Consider the following 20,934-nt stretch of genomic DNA (forward strand, 5'->3'; position numbering starts at 1 on the left):
AACAAAAAAAACCAGGAGGTTAGTGGGTGGGGTGAGTGCCAGGACCAGAGATTAAACACATTCAAGCCCCCTGACAAAAGTCACACACAGAGAGAAGTACGATTAGGATCAAACTTACTGGATAGGGAACATGAGAATTTTTGAGAGAACCAAAGGCTGAAGCAAATACCAACAAGGGGGCCAATAACGCTTCTGGGGAGAGATATAATGCACAAGTACTAAACCTCCCCCCAGCGGCAACACCATACACGATTATATTAGTCAATATCGCCCAACTTTCACCAGTAACCGTGGAAAATTGGCCTGCCGTAAGAAATAAGACAATCAATTGGTTGGGTAATAGGACAGGCCTAACAAACGCCCTTTTTAAGGAATTTAAGATGGTGAGGAGGGTGGCTTGGGTAGACAAACGTACTAAACTACACGAAGGAGATTGCATAGTCCTTTCACTAGGTTCACCGGCACTAGTTAGGGAAGTTCTATTAAGAATGCACAAATTAAATATACCCAATACTGGCATCCATAACTGACATTTCATTAATAACCCAGTTAACCATGGTGAACTAGGTTGGAGACAAGAGGGGCCGTGTTATAGAATGGCTGTGTCAAATAGTTTTGCTCCCTTCACCTCTTTAGATGAAAATGTTTGACATCCAATCGATAGGGGTCACTATGTACATGATCATATCCCTAATACCGACAATATGGTTGTTATACCTCCACAGAATCTGGTCTCGGAGGCACGAGGGGTTGAAATGGCAGGTACCTTAAACAATGCCAAAGCCACATGATCCAAACTGATAATCAATCACTGTTATGTAGAATCCATTTTTGGAATGTGGCAGGTTTAAGGAATAAGGTCAACGATCCAGCTTGGTTGACTTTTATTAATAATTTTGATGTTTTGTGTCTACAAGAGACCTGGGCTATAGACAGTACACATATAAATGGGTACAAGACATACAACACTCCTGCCATCCAATCACCTAGTGGTAGGCCAAAAGTAGGACTATGTGTGTATATAACTTGTTGGCCACACATAAGTGCAAGATGGTTAGCTCTGAAACCTATTTTCAAACGGTTTTAAAACAGATGGATTGCAATAATGCCCTGCTCCTTGTTAATTTCTATAACAACATTGAAACAGGACACCTGGGAGCCATATTAGAGAAGCTAAGTGGAGATATTGCTTACTCAGATTTAAAGTCCAATATTGAAACTGTGCCTATTTGAGGCGGGTACTTTAATACAAATCTGTGTCCAGTGGCGGGATCTGGGAAGTGTGGCTTAACTTTGGATAATGATGATCCATCATTCCATTTCCAACACACTACTAAAGGCGAGCTGTTCAACGAAGTTATGTTTAAGTATGATTTGGGATTTTCAAACCGTTAGTCCACGCCTATAGTGGATTTTGGTCATATATTCATAGCGAGAGGTGCTAAAACAACTATCGACTTCATCATCATTCCAAATCATTAAGCCAGCCACATATTCACCCTAATGTTATGAGTGATCACCTGGTCATGAGTGTTAACATAAAAGTCCCAAGCCGGGTGCTGAAGAGAAATGGTAACATAATAGCATGGGTGCAGGATATAGAACTGGGGAAAAAACGGATATGCTATCCATTGGGGAAGCAGGGACCCTAAGAAATTGAGCACAGAAATAGTAGTAAAGGCACTGGATCCTATTTTAAAATGCCTAAGTGATAGCCCGACAGATGATGAGGTTTTAACTGCTTTTTATAATATCACTAAGATTGTTAGACACATTTTATATAAAGAACATAAAGGCTTGTCTAACACGAAGAAAGGCTGGTTTGATAAAAATTGCACCCAAACCTATACAAATCTAAAGATTGCCTTATTGTGAGACGAGATATATGATCAAGATAAGGGCATGCTGAAAACTGTACCATGAAGCAAGGAAAAACAGGATTTCAGAGTTGAAAGATAAGGCCTGGAAGGACCTCAGTGAAGCCGCTGAGTCCAAGGATAGCCCGAAATTCTGGGCAGCAGTAAATGCACCCTTTATTGTCAATACAATCGATGTACCAGCCATTGAGCTGGCTATAGCTGAACAGACCTGGATCAACTTTTTCTCTAGCGTATATGCAAAACAGAAGTCCAATGAGGGTATACCCGAGAGGCACAAAATAGTGAGTGCAGACCAATCTTTTATACCTATTAAATGTGATATCTCGCTTCAGGACGTAAATGCCGCAGTCATTGCAAGTAAGGCGGCTGGCCCTGATGGGATACCGATTGACCTCTACAGGTCAAACTTGGAGGTTTGGGGCCCTATTTCAACTAGGGTATTGCAAGCATGTTGCGAGAGAGGATTTATTAAAACATGGTCTGAATCTATTATAGTCCCTATTTTTAAAAAGGGCGATCGAGAAAACCCTGCCTGCTACCGCCCGATATTTCTGTTGGATTCTTCGATGAAGGTGGCAGGCATGAAGTTGATATCACATACTAGGGATCCGCCCGATTGCATCCCTCCTTTATGCCGACGATGCTGTCCTCATGGCCCGCAGCCAAGTAGGTTTACAAAGGGCACTCTCTTTTTATTCTATTATTGTGGATAGGCTTGGCCTGAAATTGAACGCCAAGAAAAGCTTTGTGATGTCATGTGGGACTACGAAAAACAAGACTAGAAGATTTCAGGCGGGGGGAGCGATGTGGAAATTATCCACTCATTTAGTTAACTGGGCGTACTTTTGGATAGGTCAGGCTCCTGGGCACCGGCTGTTAAGGCTAGGTCTTTACTTTATATGAAGTCTATAGCAGCTCTTTTTAACTTTTCTAAAAAATTAGGGAAAAGTCCTTTAGAAATTTTGCTGAAGATATATCACGCAAAATGCGTGAGTATAGCTGTTTACGGGGCGGGAATCTGGGGATTCCAAGACTGCGCTCTAATGCAGCGTATGGAAAACGCTTTTTTGAAGTCCCTCCTAAGTGTTCCAACCAGTACACCAGTTTTTAATTGTCACTCTGAGCTGGGAGTTACATATATTTCTGACCTAATTAGGGTCCAGCCAGTTCTGTTATGGCACCGAATTTGGACCACAGAGAGTGCCGGCCTTAACAAGGATATAATGAGGGATGCAATGAAATTAGATAAATTCCATAAAATTTAATGGCTGAAATATGTTGAGAATTTTATGCAAGACATTGGCCATCCTGAATATTTTACCCTGCCCGATAGCATGAATGCTATTAAACATAAAGAGTTTAAAGGAGTTGTTATGACTCATTTAGAAGAAAATAGGCTAACTCTCGAATTGAATAAACCCATGGTGATCCACCATCAATTGATTACAATCACGTGTAATATTCAACCATACTTGCAACACGTCCTGAGCAGATACAAAGATATCTACTGACCAGATTTAGGTTTGGGACCTTTCACCATCTAATCACGTACCCAACTATCAACGACTGGTCCAGTGAATTATGCTGATGCCCTTGTGATAATGTATCACAACAAAGTACAATACATGTGGTTTTATTCTGTAAGTTATACACTATCGAGAGGCTAAGATGGTTTAAGCCATTATTAAAACAGGGAGGCTGGAGGCAATGCTGCCCTGCTTTTATACATTTGCAGATGCTGGATAGTTTTTATTGTATTGGTTCTATGGGGGGATTCCTAAAGAACGTATTAAGGATAAGGAAAGCGATTAATTAATGAATTCTGGGAAGAGTGTATTGGAAAATCTACCCCAGGGAACCATAACATGTTTACAAATACATTATGAACTTATCAGTATTACTCGCTCGATTGCTGCATATAAATGTATCTTTTATTGTGATATTTGATGATGAATTTTTTCTTCTGTTTGTATGCTTTTATGATTTTAACACTTAAAATCGAATAAAGCTCCTTTTTGATTTGATTTGACTAGTGAAATAGGTCTAAAGTTTTTGCAATCCTTAGAGTCTTTACCTTCTTTTGGGATAAGACAGATATGGGCTTCAGTATATTGAACCAGAAGAGCTTTTTGAGGCATAAACATTTTTTATAAGTGAATGTAGTTTGGGTATTAGAAGCTTAGAAAAATTAGTATAAAATTCGACGGTGAAACCATCTGGGCCAGGAGCTTTTTCTTTTTCAAGGTTTTGGAGGGCTTTTAGATGTTCAGGCTGGGAGATGTCCAATTCTAAAGGGGATAAGTCCAGAGGGACCTGTTGGGGCTTTTGGATACTAGAGAAGAACTGCAATAATGAGTGATATGTAGGTTGGGTTTCTGACGAATATAATGATTTGTAAAAGTCAGAGAACTCATTTAAAATTTCAGCACCATTACATTTTTTAAATGAGCGCTCATCGAAGATAGAATCAATGTTTAATTTGTTTTGGCGGATCTTTAGATAGTTGGCTAAAGTTTTCCCTGACTTATTTTTACCTCCATAAAATTTTGTGCTGGATTTTAATAAATAAAGTGAGGCATCTTCTGTTGACTTTTTCCTAAATCCCAATTTAGCATTGATGAGGGTCTTTAAACATTCCTCTGAATGATATGTGTAGTATGAGTGTTCTAATGCCATAATGTCTTGAAGGAGGACTTTGGTAATCTTATGTGCAGAATTTCGCTTCTTCGCACCAAAGCCTGAAATGAAATCTCTTGCTGGCGCCTTAAAGGCATCCCAAATAGTCGCAAGAGATAAGGATTCTGTATGATTTTTCTCAAAGCGCCATCTCCTAGGAGTGTTATTTCTAGGCAATATATCAAAACCAATTGAAACTGGTGCATGGTCCGATAGGAGAATAGAACCAATTTCTGCGTGTGTGAGACTGTGAAATGTTATGGGAGACAGAAACATAATCAATTCTTGATTGGGTATGATGGGATGAGGAGTAAAGAGAATATTCTCTGGTGGTTGGGTTACAAAGGCATCAAGCAGGTTATGTTGATTTATAGTGTGAATGAAGGATTTATTTGACTTGTTGGGGGTAAAGAGCACTTTAGAATTTCTGTCTAAAAAGGGGTCAAACACTTGGTTGCAATCTCCAGCCAAAATAAAATTATCTTCACTACACTGGGAAATATTCTTGGCTATAACAGGACAGAAGGAAGCGTCTCCACCCGTAGGTGCATAAACATTAAGAAGAGAAACTTTCAGTGATAATTTAACAATGAGCCACCTCCCTCCAACGTCTGATTCTTGCGATAATAACATAATTGGTAGAGATTTGCGGCATAATATCACAACTCCATTTTGTTTACCATCTCTTCGAGAAAAATAAACCTCACCCACCCAACCTCTTTTCAATTTCAAAGATTCAATATCCGTAAGGTGTGTTTCCTGTAAGAAAACAATATCAGCATTTAACTTGGCCAAGTGTGACAAAACCCTCTGCCTAGGAGAATTTAGACCCCTAATGTTCCATGAGGTTAATTTTAGCAACATGTGATATCAAAATGGAGTAAAAAGGAGAAAAACAGTGTAAAGTAATAATCCAATTCAGTAGGGCAAGGAAGTCAAAGGCAGAATAATCTGAGCTTGTAATACCAAAGTCCAATTTGTTACAAAAACATTGTATAGCATTGAAAGATATAAAAGAAGTAAGAAAGGATGAAAGGAGTTCAAAACATTGAGAGATATAGAAAATAGGTAAGCAAGAGCATGAATGGTAGAAAATAATTGCCACATAAAAAAAGAATAAATATAGAGGTCAGATAATAAATTAAAGAAATAGAAAAATGTATTGCAAAACATGTAGCAAAAGACAAAACAAATACCATACCTACAAAAAGGGAACATGAAGATGAATGAAGATACAAAAGCCACCATAATAGAAGTAGCGGATAATTACTGAAGCAAAACAAAAAACAAAAGACAAAAGACAAAACAAAAAACATACCTACAACAAGGGAACAAGAAAGCGAGGTTGGGTGGAACCACATGGAAGAGGCGAAATATCGGGTGAAGACCTGACCAAACCAGGGAAGGAGTACGCCATACTATAAACATCACCAAGTAGGTGGAGGGAAAGAGAATAGATAAACTTAGTAATGCATTCAATATTGATACAAAAAACAAACAGCGAGCCTAAAAATCATTAGAACCAAATACTAATAACCATCATTTTGAGGATAATGCGTAACCATAAATTCAGAACAGGCACATATCGCTAAAGAACCTACAAACAGGTTAAAGTGAAATCATGTAACTGAGGGTACAGAAAGTCAAGTAACGTGTGAGGAGGAGGGCCTTGATGAGTCCATTTGGCCTAACTTGTTCACATTAATGAATCTTTGCAGTTGGATAGGATCTTCGTATGAAGATGTTCTATTGTTGAATGTGACCATATCTAGCCCCCATGGCCCGAAGATCTGATCTCATATCGAGGAAAGCTTTGCATCTGGCTGCCGTAGCTTTAGAGTACTCTTGTGCAAAAAATAGTGTAGACCCAGAACAGGAAATCCATCTAATGGCTTTGGCAGCCGCCAGAACTTTCAGTAGATCCGTGTATTCTAAGAAATAGAGGATAACTCCTCTGGGTCTCTGCGAGGATGAGGAATTGATAGAAACACGCCCCAATCTGTGAGCATGCTGAATATTCATAATGGTGCCCTCTGGCAGGTTTAAGATTTTGGGGAGAAAGGATTTGAAAAAAGCAATAGGGTCTGTTCCTTCAACTCCTTCATTCAAACCGTATATTTGTAAGTTATTTCTCCTGTTGTGATTTTCTAAGTCCTCAACCTGCTTTTGGAGTGTTGAAACTTGCGATTGAATGAAAGAAACAGTTTTGGAAGTTTTGTCCAGTGCTGAGACACTATGTTCCACCACTGTAGGCCTGGTGTCGAGCTGTGACCAACTGTTGGAGAGAATTTTCAACTTGGAATTGGTTTTAGTGCTCTTATTTCCTGTAACAACAATTACATTGAGTTGGAGAGACCGATTTGGGTGGTGATGAGGGATCTTGCTTCAGTCGTTTGACATTTGACTTTCCTGGTGCAGTCTGCCTTTGATCCATGCTGATGGTTTCACACTCAGTCTCAGAAGAATTAGAATCCTCCAGTTTTGAGATCTCCGAAAAATGCTTGGAATTCTTAATAAAAATATGTTTTGGTGTAGATGTAATGAAAGAAGAACCCTTCGTTCTGCCCATAAAATATTAAGTCAGCAAGCTGAGACAGCTTGAATCAATTCAAAACGGTATAAGAACACACTTCAATAAGTCAGGATAAGCATCACATTGAAAGGGCCGATTCGATGAGGAGTATTAACAAAGGTGTATTACAGGTTTTGCTGCACTCCAAAGAAGACTTGGCAGCGTCAGACATCGCAGATTGTTGCAGCCGCCGTTGTGGCTGCAACAAACATTACACCTGATATATAATTCGCTTTCACAGGTAGTGAAAAAACAATTTAGTCACATTACTCACATAAGTAGAACCAAAATAATGAGGAGGTTATCTGATAGATGGAATCATCGATGGGAGCACACTGCTAGCCTCTCCACCGGATCGCCCCCCCCGCACTCTGGTATATGCAGTACGTATAGCTTGCAGAGTTGGGGAAAAGTTTGTGAGTGTTTCACCAAGGTTGGTGCAAGTAAGTACTCGATATTTCCAGTATCTCTAGACACAAGACTTGGCTCGTGTTTCTGGATAGTATCCCTCATCAGTAGAGAAAAGTGCTGGGGTGGCAGAGAAGGCCACCAAACAACCGTCACAAGCTTCGTTGCCTCACAGGCGCGCAGGTGCGTCTCCAAACGTTTGTCAGCTTGGGGGCTCACGGGAGCACTATAACAGGAATCAACGATAGGAGCACACTGCTAGCCTCTCCGCCAGATCGCCCCTCTGCACTCTGGTATATACAGTGCGTATGGCTTGAAGAGTTGGGAAAAAGTTTGTGAGTGTTTCACCAAGGTTGTAGTCCAGAAGGAGTGTAAAGGAGCTTGTATTACCAGGATGCAATCTTTAATTATAGATTAAGTGAAAAAGAACCACACAAGGTATTTATAAAAATATATACTTGTTATATAATACTCTCTAACACATAGAACTATCTCCTACTCGGAGATATTCACAATGCACAAAATGCTTTAACAAAGAAACACAGTAAATAGCACTTAATACAGGAGTGGACCAAACCACTTATTTAAGAAAGTGGTATAAGAACTACGATTTGGGTCAAGACAATGTTGAGAGGACGTAGAAGTGTTGGGGACCCAAGGAACCACCGAAGGTGAGTAGATAGGGACCCCACAGAGAGCCTGTGTAGTGTGGGAACATGACTGTGTGCTTCGTACAACTCTACGGGTAAGTATCGGTTGGATTTTTAAAGATTAATGACCCTTCCCAGTGGTACCTGAAGACACCCTGTGGAAGACATAAGTTTGGAGATCCAATCCACCTGTGGATACCCTATTACTCACGTTACCTACACCAGGGAAGCCGGGTGCATTTGTGTGAAGTGGTGTCGGAAACCGCCGTCAACTACACTGTAGGACTTCAGGAAAATGCAGTTGTTGAAGAAGGAGAAGTGTCCGGTGGATTCTAGGTGAGAAGTACCTGCAAGCAGAAGGGACAGAGTCAATGTCACTCAGGAGTGACCAGGAGACTAGGAAGACAAATGCCCTCTGATGTTGAGTGTTGGAGGATGGATGACTATGACCATGACTCTGCAGCTGTGAGGATCAGGCGATGCTGAGGAGGACCAGGAGCTGTACACAAGCTGTCCCACAAAGGCCATCGAATGCTGAGGAGTTGGTGTCCTGTGGGAACACCAACAAGCCTTGGCAACTGCCACAAAGGCAGGAATGGAAGAAGGAGCAATGTCTGGACCAGCATGGTCCAGGGGACTCACCAAAAGCAGGGGAGTCAGGGCATGCCATGAGAAATCAAGGGATCCCAAAAGAAACAAGGGTGACCCTCAAATGGACCCACAGGCTGGAGGCTGTGGAGTCGCGAGAGGAACTCAATCAGCTTCCAAAAAGATGGCGGCCAAGATGCAAAACAATGCGGTGTGGCACAGGATTCTGGTCTCTGGAGATGCTCGAAGTGGGGGCTACTTGGAGCCTGAAGATCTTCTTGGAAGGAAGCCTACTAGCCTTTGCAACTGCAAGTTGACTGAGTGCACAGGAGTTCCCTTATTCCAACCCCAATGAGGGATACTGGCCTCAAACTTGCTGAGAGAGCAGGGCAGGCCTGGGAAGCTGTGGAAAACCACCACCTGTGTTGCAGAACTTAATGGAGTCTGCAGGAGCTCAGGATCAGCAGACCAGTTGACTTAGTTGCGGTGCCTGTGAATGCAGGGGAGTGACTCCTTTCCTCCAGGAGAGATTCCTTCAGCTGTCTTTAATGCCCACAGGCCATGAAAGGATCCTGTATGGTGCACAGTCACAGACAATGCAGCAGACTGGAAGGGAGACAAAGTCAAGCCCCGACGAAGTCCAGCGAAGTCCAGAGTGCCCAGGCGGTAGAAAAAGAAGTAGTGTCTGATTTGAATCCAGGGACCTACACCCAGGTAAGCTCTTTAGTACCCTATGGAAAGGGCTGGAATAATTCAGGGGACCCTTTCAGGGGAAGGTCTGGACAGAGGGGAGATTACTCTCATGTCCCTGTCCAGTCTCGCACCAGAGCGGGAGCCAACAGCTCCCAGGACTGGTTTAAACTGGACTATGCATAGGGACACCAAATGTGTCCCTCATGCACACTGAGTGACACAGGCAAGGGCACCCACCCTGCCCCAATACACTAACCTGTCTCTGAGGAGATCACACCTTCCTGTGACAGGAAGCCTATTGTTCTGACTCCCCTTGCTCGAGCTTGGCTCAGCAGCAGATGGACAGAATTGTGTCTCTGGTCGGCAGCAACCATTTTGCAACCATTTTGCACTCTCCAGGTCAAGAAGGCTGGTACCGGGAACACTGAGAGGCTAACGGAGGGCTCTTCCAATGCTTTGAATCGTATCTCCCACACCGTTTGATACCAAACATGATAGGATTCGTTGCAGCCATTTGCTAGATGGTCATTGCGTAATTACACTGTGCCCCTCTATATAGTATATGGCTGCTCCACTGCTCCACTGACAACATTGGAGAATGGACTCCGTAGGCTGCAGGGGTGTCCTGCTCAAGCAGGAGCACCCTCTCACTTATAAACAAGCACCCTACCTTCAGGATTGCAAAGGCCTGCTGTAGGGGTGGCTTATAGGTTTTACGTGCAGGGATTCTAGATATAGAAAACTTATATCTTTAGGAAGTGGTGCTAACACCAGCTTACACAGGCTGCAATGGCAGTCCTGTAGTTACATTTTGAATGCTCTCTAAGGGGTGGCATAATACATGCTTCAGTCCATGTGAGACCTCTGGGGTACCTATGCCCTGGGTACCTTAGTACCCTATACCAGGGACTTAAAAGGGTACCCCAGTATCAAATCTGGGACGTACATAAGTACTGAACACAACAATTTAGAGAGAAAGCAGATAGACTGGGGTCCTGATTGGCAGGATCCCAGTCAGACTAGCTTGGCACCAGGTAAAAAGTGGGGGTAACCATAGAAGCAGATCCTACTTTTGTACACTCCTTTTCTATGATTCATAATATTTCCAAGGATTTGCCAATTACAAAGACTGCAGAACCCTTACAAATGTTAAATACACGACAACTAGACCATTCTGTAGACACATTACCTCTCAAAATATCTGAACTGTATAAAGGATCAATCTTGAACTCACTGCTTGTCACCCAATGCAATAACTGGGTTCATTTGTTGAAACCCGACACCAGTTCACATTTTAGGGAGGATCGTATTGCATGGATCGTATGACACCTTTCATGAATTGTGGGGGTGTGCTGGATAGGTTTACTCCATCCCAGATATCTAACATAACTAATATAACTGGCCATAAATAATAGTCAGTTGGGGTTTTCAAATGCTTTTTTGCATGTGTTCAATAAAAAACTATTGCTTAGGGATAGGGGTTTTACTTCAGTCGAACCGCATCTTTCAGATCAGTAGAGAGGTGAGTGTGTGCTGTATATCTTAGGATGTGCGCTGGAAGCATACCCTTCCACAACGAATTCTTATGAAGAGACAAACTCTGATTTTTCCCAAGGATTTATGTTCAGGACTGCATCACACATGGAATGCTCCATTTTTAGATTCCACCTTGGCAGCACTTGTGCTGCCTCTTCAAGATGTCTTGTGTTCAGAATATGGTCTTGAAGCCCCTCCCATCTTTTTTATTGGCTCCTCTTACTGTCCCAGGCAAATACTGGCTTTTCATTGGTGAACTACCTGACTAGTCGCTCCTATCACATTTTGTAACCTCCTATACTGACTGCCCCAGTTACATGAGCTCTTGCACTGCATATTATTTTTACAGTTGTAGGTACTATTTTCTTAGCTGTCCTCGAGCGGCGCTAGTGCTCAGCTGTCCTCAAGCAGCGATCACGCTCAGCTGATGGCTGCCTTTTTTTTCTCGTTTACATTGCCTGGGCTCATGTGCTTGGGATGTTTCTTCAGACTGCTCCCATGTCCCGACATAGCATAGCTGCACACCTTTATTTCTTTAGTAACGGCGCTGCGATCCCTTTGGCCCTGTGTGGTTTGTATTTTTTTGTTAGATTTCAAAGCAGACTTCTCCCACCTCCCCACACAGCATGACCTGTGCCGTTATTTATTTTCAGTGACGTAAAATCCTGTATCGTGCCATCATCTCTCCCCCATTAATTTCTCCCCCACAATTCCCTTGTGCAGCCCCTACGCGTCTCCCACTTCCCATCACCCCCTTAAAGTGACCCAATGCTTATACTCACTCACATCCATCTTTAAGTCTAACATGTTGTGCTGCCCTCCTCGCTGTGGCCCTCCCCCATGTTGTCCTCCTCCCTGCCCTTCACCGTGCTGCCCACCTCGCTGCCCTCCCCCTTGATATTTCTTGTTAAAGCACTGTCTTTGCGCATATGTGTGGCACTTTATTGGTCCGTGTGCAGTGTTTTGTATGCATACGTGGAACAGTAGCATAAGTATTAAAAAAATTCTATTAAGCAAGGAAAGGGTGCAGTATCAGAGGCTGTTACTAGGTGCCCCTGTGGAGTTGTCAAGGCCACATAAGTTACTGCACCATTAATGGAATAATAAAGAGAAATATTGCAGTTGAGTATACGTTTCCATTTGTTTTTATTGGAAGTGAGATCTTTGTTAGCTTGTTTTGAAAGTGAACATTCCCCCTTGTTGTCAACACCTTCATATAGGTGGTAGTTTTTTGATGCAAAACTCAGTTTGGATATCTTAGCAGATGCAGCTTTGTTTCAAAACCTAAGCATAATTTTTGCTATCCTGCCCCTTTGACGCTAAGCTGTGCAATGCAACACAAAGTGGTATTGTGAAGAGAAAAGGGCAGCTTTCCAGGCCAAACGACACTTTTTCAGGATAGCAAATAGCATTCATCATTTTCCATTACTGGTGTGTCTCTATGCGCCGACACAAAGCCTTAGCAAATCAGACAGGTTCAAGGAAAAGCTGTCTCGTGACAAATGCTTTGCTCAATCCTGTGTCCCACAAGAGAATGTTTCTGCTTGAACCAGTCCCCTGCAGCATAAAAGGGTGTGAAATGTCATGCTGCCGTAATTTCCGACATTTCATGTAATTTTCATAATGTGAAATTCCGATAATTATATGAATTATGTGAGCGTAATGGAAAATCTGCCACTTGACTTTCCATTTCCAGTAGTACACAAGGGTATCCTGACAGTACATTTGTGATTCTGTGTTTCCAGTGGCTGGCTCTGAACCGGTTCTCTTCACTAGAAAACAAGGAATACTTTCTTTAGTTCAGGTCGAAATCTGGGCACCCTTGATTAGCAGCTTTGGGAGGGCCCCAGCTAATAATTTAAACAAATAAAACCCTGGGATCTTCAAAGTCGGACATTCTCACAGGATAAATGTCAGTATTAACCTGCCATGCCTGACCTGCTCCTTCCTGCTACAGCAGAGCTGCCAAGAATTCAGCCACACAGCATCTTCACTCTGAATATTCTAAAGGTGACATTGCTGGTTCTCATCTATCAAGCTGATGTCGTCATAGTGCACCCCAATTCAAATATCCATTCAAAACCTCCATCAAACACACAAGATGAATTCTGCTCCACTAGATTCAACCCAGGGAAATGGCATAGACCCTATATCTAGGAGATATAAAGTAGAGATTTGTAACAGCAGAAAATCTCACCCTACAATTGCACCAACAACCACCCTGTCTTCTAGCTTACTGGCAATGTTACCTTTCCATATACACCCAATATGGCGCTGTGCTCTATTTTGTAAAAATAAAAGACATGGGGCAATTTCTCGGCGTTCTGAAGCTGATTCAAATTGAGATTGCAGTTCAAAGGTTTAGGTTACACCTAAACATACATAGACTCGGATATATGTTTGTATTGAATTTACCGTTGTTTACAAAGAACATTCTGTAAATAAATGGTGAACTCCCTCGCTCTGTCATAACCAGAGATTTCCAACCAGCAACAGACAGAAATGTAATTTAAGCATATTATGCACACATTAGCATAGCTGAATAGAAACACTGCCTGCTCTCTGGGTACAAGGCCTATCTTGTTCAGTCTGAAACTATGCACAAACTGTAGTACGTTTTCCATCTACTTGTCACAAGTAGGTTGCCAAATGATCCCCACTTCCACTCTAAATTCCCAGTAACATTCAATAAAAGTTGAAAGTCATTCACAAAACATATCTTGTGACTACTAGAGTCATACAAGGTTTAACTAAATATTTAAGCAAAAGGTTCAGAAGTCTTTTTCATTTTTTACTAAAGGGTATAGTACAAATCTCAAAATATTACAAATAATAGTAATAATAAATACAAACAAATCAAGACAGCACTTATCAGTCATATATATTTTAATCCCAATTATTAATTCTTCTCGATAAAGATCGTTCCCCACCAATTCATCATGCTTTTCCCAAATCATCCTAATTTTTCTAACTACTCAAAGTGTAGTGACGCTGAAGAGTTCCTTGGGTGGAGATTTTGTTGTAGATAAAGTTTCTTTTGGTATTTCTGATTTGGTTATGGTAAAGCGTCATGGTGTCCTTGTAAATGGAGTGGCTGTCGGTAGTCTTGGTGTTCCTCCAGTTCTTTTCCAAGCATCTGCAGGTGTGCCTGATTTCCTGGAGCTCGGTGGTGAACCAGGCGGCCTTCTTGGGGCGTTGTTTGCCATGGGTTGCATAGCGGGGTGAGCTCGTCTGCGCAGTTGGAGATTCACGTGTGGAGTTCTAAGGCTGCGGTGTTTGCGTCGGCCACCCAGGAGTTGTTGTGTAGGGTGAGGGTGGAGTTCAATTGTTTGTTGGTGACCTTGCTCCAGTTCCTTCGTGGTGGGTGGGTGGCTGGTTTGGGTGTCTTGAGTTTTTTGACAGCGAAGTGGTTGGGTTGTGTGGCTGAAGTGGGCGCTGTTCCTTGCAGCAAAGATGGGGTTGAGGGTGTCTCCTGCTCTGTGTGTAGGTGTGTTGACGAGTTGGTGGAGTCCGATGTTGACGAGGATGTCCCGGAGGGTGGTTGAGTTGGGAACGCTGTGTTCACAACCATAATGTTCCTTAAGGACTCAAGTAGCATTGTGTGCAATTTACATCTAACAACACAACTTTAAGTTGGGGAGAGCTAAGCCTCCTTCTGCAAGTATAGATGCCAAATGTGAAGAGTGTCTTGGATAAGACAAAAAAATCGCAAAGCTCAGATTAAAACTTGATGCCAATATTGGTATTTATGGATAAAAGATAGCAGATGATAAATTGTTTATCAGCAAAGGCACCAAAATTACATTGAATTCATGGCAGAAAAAGAATACTTCATAAGGAATGTAGAACAAAGACTAATAATTTTTCTATTGAAAAAAATGGACCATAAATCAAGGCACAAATGTGTCCAGGAAGGTGATGAATGCAACAGAAAATAGGGGAACAAATGTGGTGTGACATATTGTTTTGTGACAAAAGCTTCCTTACATATGGATGGTGTAGGAAATTACATCAGATAAAAAAAAATGTGGTTGGCACCATCTTTGGATTCGAAACTTCAGGCAAAAATATTAGGAAAGCAACCACCTTGGATAAGAATAGATTTAAGGCTTGTAACAACCATTGCTTCCAGAGAATGGTAGTTTCCAGAAATGGCTGGCATGAGAACAATAAACCTTTGTTTGACATCCTTTCTTTCCTGTATGCTTCCATGCTTTTCACTAATTTCCTTACCCTGGCACAATTGAAAAGAAAGGGAGAGTACCCTGCCGCAAGATATTGAGGCCCTAGTAAGAGGGTCCAGGAGATATACAAAAAGGGGTGATTAACCTAGGGTTTGACACTGAACATCACAATCATATGGTCAAATCAATTAGACTTAAACAGTTCATATTGAAAAATATATATTTTTTTATTTTTAGTTTTCTGATCACACAGATATAAAAAGTTTCTTCTTGGAATATAGAAATATATTTTTTAGTGTATCAAAAATACATATATATCATAGATAAAACATACAAAGAAAACGAAGGGGAAATTTTGTCCTACCCAGTATCGGCCAATACTTGACACACACCATGTCATTCACATTCAGTCCTTCCTCACTCTAACTAGTCTCATACCATACATCATTCATTCTACCAATCAGTTATCTACTCCTTGCAGGTATGGCACAACGATGGTTCATGTGCTGGATATGTCAGGGTGTTAATCCAGATAGGTGGTTTCAACTACGGGTCCTGTTGTAATGTGGACAATAACCGTGTTCCTGGAGACATACGCCGACGCGCGTTTCGGTGACAGGCCAGTGAGGCCGCACCTTCGTCAGGGCAAGGGGCAGTATACTGGGGCGGACACAATGATAAAATTCTGATTTCAGTTATGTAGTGCAAGAATTTCAGGCATCAGGCAGCTTCTTAGCAGGTATGGGGCGATGATACCAGAAGCCAGACTTCAAACTATTCAGGTTCAGAGTCAGTCAGCACTTTCGCCTGCTGTTTTTTATTCCTCTTTCCTTTTCCGGCGGTACTCTCGAGTATGTATGCTAATTAGACCAAATGGGGCCGGGAAAGTAGGCTTCTAGGGCTGGAGTACTTCTTTCAATATTTAAAACGGCAATCTTTGTTCATCGGCCGACGGACCGGGTCGGCGGAACCCCACCTAAAGGAAGATTACCAGCGAAATGGAGGTACAGCAGCAGCCGATAAATCACTAAGACAGCGCTATCTTTCTGGGACTACTAGGAGAACGATAGAGTACAGCATTTCTGGAACCCCCTTTAAGAGGAAGAAGAACTACGTTTATTTAAGGAACGCCAGAGATTAATGTGCCACTCATTGCCGTTTTAAATATTGAAAGAAGTACTCCAGCCCTAGAAGCCTACTTTCCCGGCCCCATTTGGTCTAATTAGCATACATACTCGAGAGTACCGCCGGAAAAGGAAAGAGGAATAAAAAACAGCAGGCGAAAGTGCTGACTGACTCTGAACCTGAATAGTTTGAAGTCTGGCTTCTGGTATCATCGCCCCATACCTGCTAAGAAGCTGCCTGATGCCTGAAATTCTTGCACTACATAACTGAAATCAGAATTTTATCATTGTGTCCGCCCCAGTATACTGCCCCTTGCCCTGACGAAGGTGCGGCCTCACTGGCCTGTCACCGAAACGCGCGTCGGCGTATGTCTCCAGGAACACGGTTATTGTCCACATTACAACAGGACCCGTAGTTGAAACCACCTATCTGGATTAACACCCTGACATATCCAGCACATGAACCATCGTTGTGCCATACCTGCAAGGAGTAGATAACTGATTGGTAGAATGAATGATGTATGGTATGAGACTAGTTAGAGTGAGGAAGGACTGAATGTGAATGACATGGTGTGTGTCAAGTATTGGCCGATACTGGGTAGGACAAAATTTCCCCTTCGTTTTCTTTGTATGTTTTATCTATGATATATATGTATTTTTGATACACTAAAAATATATTTCTATATTCCAAGAAGAAACTTTTTATATCTGTGTGATCAGAAAACTAAAAATAAAAAAATATATATTTTTCAATATGAACTGTTTAAGTCTAATTGATTTGACCATATGATTGTGATGTTCAGTGTCAAACCCTAGGTTAATCACCCCTTTTTGTATATCTCCTGGACCCTCTTACTAGGGCCTCAATATCTTGCGGCAGGGTACTCTCCCTTTCTTTTCAATGGTTCTTCCCCCCTATCTCCTGCCATATCCTTAAGTTACCCACGGGGAACCCCCTTCTTTGTTCACTTACCCTGGCACAAGACATGTGAAACTGCCCTCCACGCCTCCCTTGGCAGTGGGAAGGCGGGCATTGGTTGGGTGGAATGAAATAAGACGTCTCACCATACACCGAGCAATGCAGATCCAAAATGCACTTGTTCCCTTTCCCAGGACACGAGGGAGAGTAAGCATGCTGCTGCCTCTGTTGAATCTGGTCCCTAGATCTAATGTAATCCTCTGATGCAAGATGTTTTACGTTAACAGAAGTAAGTTAATTGGTAGTTATAGAGTAATCAAAGAGATAATCTGCACTGTAAATCTTCCGATAACTCTGAAAGATCTCCTTAGTCTGCTGCTCTTTCTTGAATTGCAATTATACCAGCAACAGATCATCTGCTAATGCAGAGGACTGTCGCCCCACTGCTCTGCAAGAAGTTCAAATAGGAAAAATAAAATGCTAATAACACAATGTTATAATAATTTTTATTTTTCTGTCTTGGCTCAGCTGAGTAGGGGCAGTGCGAGCTGGCCTGTCACAGGAACATGGGGAGGAGTAGTGGGCACTCTCTTAATTGCCCATGACCGTTTGGCCAGCCGCCTTGGGCCGACCAAACAGTCATGCACACTTACCATGTTCTCCACCGGCTGTATTGCATAGCCTAGGTGGAAGACATGCATAACCTCCCAGTGCCTCTCTGAGTGCCGAACCAGGGCACTCAGACCAATAATCTGGTCAAGTCATCTGTGATGCAGCATCATGATTGGCTAGGGGAGTCTGGAAGCCTGTATCCTTCCTGGTTCCTGCCGAGCCGAAGAGGACCGAGAGGCGGCGGTCTGCCTGCAGGTAAGTGTTTTTATTTTAATTTAACCCCAGACTTCTCCTCCCACTGCCTCTCCACCCAAGTTAAGTAGTGGCCGCCACTGAATTATGCATATCTTGGGATTCTTGCAACCTCACTGTTATATACAGATTTTTTCTTTATTTCCAGTTGTCCATGCTAACAGTCTCTCCCTCTTAGTGTCCTTGTCTTTTTTCATAATATTATTTCTCATGAATACAAGTCATAGACATTTCTGTTGGTAATAGAGATCTTTAAGTTTTCTTGCAGATTTAAGTTATCAAAGTTTATACTGATTCAAGACATTCCTTGAAAACAGCTTCCAGTGACATGTCAATTTCCAGCACCTCTATTTCTGTGTGCTTCTTTTTGTGCTGAGTGATATTGTGTGAAATAATCCATCCACATATTGCTGCCCTGTAAACATCCCATAATACTGCCTCTTTGGCAGAATTTTCAATACCATTAAAAAAAAAACATTGTCTTGGTGTTACCAAATAGTTGCTAGCTGGCCAACCTACATATCCACCTTGATTGGTTTGACTCTGAATTTACCAATTTGGTGTTTCACCTTGTTTTTCATTCCTACTATGCAGTTTCATCCTGCATTAAAATACACCTTTCCTTCAAAGGAATGACACGTCCCTAACAACCATGGATACAACTTTGGACCAGGCAAGCATCCACACAGTAACTGGAACAATATGTAACTTGTGGCTAATTGTATGTTTGTGCGGTAAGACAACAACCTAGCGTGGAAGCCCATTCTCCAACTTAACCCATTATTCAACATTAACTGGATAGCAATTTTGATGACTTTGTTAAACCTTTCCTTTTGCCGTAGTGAAAGATAAAAATAATTTTATAAACCATACCACTACATTCAAGATACTCATGGGAGCACTACTAAATTGGAGGCCATCGTTGAATATCAGACTTTGTGCTAGCTTTTCTCTAGAAAAGACCAGGCACTTGATAATGTTGTCTATGCTACTCTTGTCCACCATTCTGATCTCCAGCAACTTTGAAAATGAGTTAATAACCACGCTACCAAGGACCACTCTTTGAGAGAGGACAGCAAATGGGCAACTGATATCTATTCCCAATTGTCTCAATGTACCTTCTAGCACTGCCACAGGTTACAACCCCACTCTAAAAGCCATAGAGGGCCTTCACCAAGTCCGGTTCTCCTGCGGATGGCGTGCCAGCACGCATTCTCAAAACTCTTTTCACCAACTGTCCTGCCCCCCCTCTTGCTCTTCTTAATTCTTCTTTGGCTCTTGGATCTGTCCCCTCTTCCTTCAAATCCGCTATAGTCCTTCCTATTCTAAAAAAAACTGGCCTAGATCCCTCTCTTCCTTCCAATTTCCGCCCCATTTCTCTTCTTCCCTACCTCGGCAAGATCCTTGAAGCTCATGTCACTTCCTGCCTCTCCACTTATATAGAGGAGAACGGCCTCCTTGCATCCCACCAGGCGGGATTCCGCCCGGGCCATTCCACGGAGATGGTGGTCCTCGCAGTCTTGGACGAGCTCAAGGGGTAGGCCGATTCTAACCTCCCCCAAGCCCTGGTCCTTCTCGATCTGTCCGCTGCGTTTGACACGGTTGACCATTCCATCCTTCTCGACCGTGTCAGCGCAGCGGGCATTCGGGGCGCGGCCTTCTCCTGGCTGGCGTCCTTTCTGCGGGACAGGTCCCAGGCAGTCCATCTCCCCGGTTTTTCTGCTCCCCCCCGCCCTGTCACTTGCGGCGTTCCCCAAGGTTCTTCTCTCTCCCCCCTCCTTTTCAATCTTTACATTCATCCCCTCATCACCTCTCTCCTTGAGCTGGGGGTCTCTGTGTACAACTACGCAGATGACCTCCAGCTCGTCTTTGATCTTTCCTCTTCCCCTGATTCTCTTCCCAAGTTCTGCTCCATTTTAGTCTTCATCTCTGACTGGATGAGTGCTAACCAGTGGCGTCACTAAGTGGGTGCGGGGGGTGCGGCCCGCACCGGGTGTCACCCCATCTGGGGGTGACACCAATATAGTTACTGGCTGCTTTACTTAGCTGTCTGTCTGCCTGCCTGGCCAAGTAGCACTAGTGTGTTGCTTAGTGCACTGAAACTTGAAGCGCACGCCGCCACCGCGACCCCGCCACGCACGCACCACACCAGATGTATATGGAATGTGATGATCTGGTCACTGGTGGTGGTGCGATGCGGATGCGCGCGGCGCGGCGTACGTACCCAGCAGTTTGGTCCCAGGGCCGTCAATCTTAGCGCTATTACCAATGACGGCCCTGGGACGCCCCCGTGTGCTGTGCGCAGCGCATCTGCTGCTCTGACGCGTCACGCCAGGGAGTGGAGGCCTGAGTGTGTGCGCGGTGGTGACCGTGAAAGATTTCATCACATCTCAGAGACGAAGACCATCTTCTCTGTGATATCGCGTCGCGAGCGCCGTCGTGGTCTCTCTCCCCTTCAAATTTGAGACGCCAGGGACGGTGAGAGAGAAATAATATATTTACATTTATGTATATGATGCTGCATGGATAGGGAAGTAAGTAAAAAATGTGGCAGTGCAGTGGCACAGAAATGAACGGAATCAGATTCAGTGCACAGTACATGCTTTTTTTTTTACTGTAACTGGCTGCTGGCACAAGCCAAACGAAAACACGGCCCGGAAAGAAAGTATTTTTAGAAATTGGTGCGCCGCTATAGCAGAGAACAACGAACTATGGGAAGGTAGAGGATTTGAAATCCTGGTCGAAGGAGAGGGAAATGCTCGGCGAAATGGCACCAAACCGAAAGTGAAACACACAATGCGCTATAAGTGCACCATGTATTCTATCGCCTGTCCGCACCA

The 20,934-nt window shown here is 43.0% G+C and overlaps 1 long non-coding RNA gene across 1 annotated transcript in view; it reads right to left on the minus strand.

Annotated features, from left to right (window-relative positions):
- LOC147747545 (uncharacterized) overlaps nt 1-20,934 on the minus strand; it is a 250,022-nt gene that overhangs the window by 164,496 nt on the left and 64,592 nt on the right. Inside the window, exon 2 of the long non-coding RNA XR_015299673.1 lies at nt 5,875-5,974. This is a non-coding gene — a long non-coding RNA (uncharacterized LOC147747545). The remainder of the gene's footprint in view (nt 1-5,874; nt 5,975-20,934) is intronic.

The sequence above is a fragment of the Lissotriton vulgaris genome, chromosome 1_1, assembly GCF_964263255.1.
Source record: "Lissotriton vulgaris chromosome 1_1, aLisVul1.2, whole genome shotgun sequence".
In the NCBI taxonomy this organism is placed as follows: Eukaryota; Metazoa; Chordata; class Amphibia; order Caudata; family Salamandridae; genus Lissotriton; species Lissotriton vulgaris.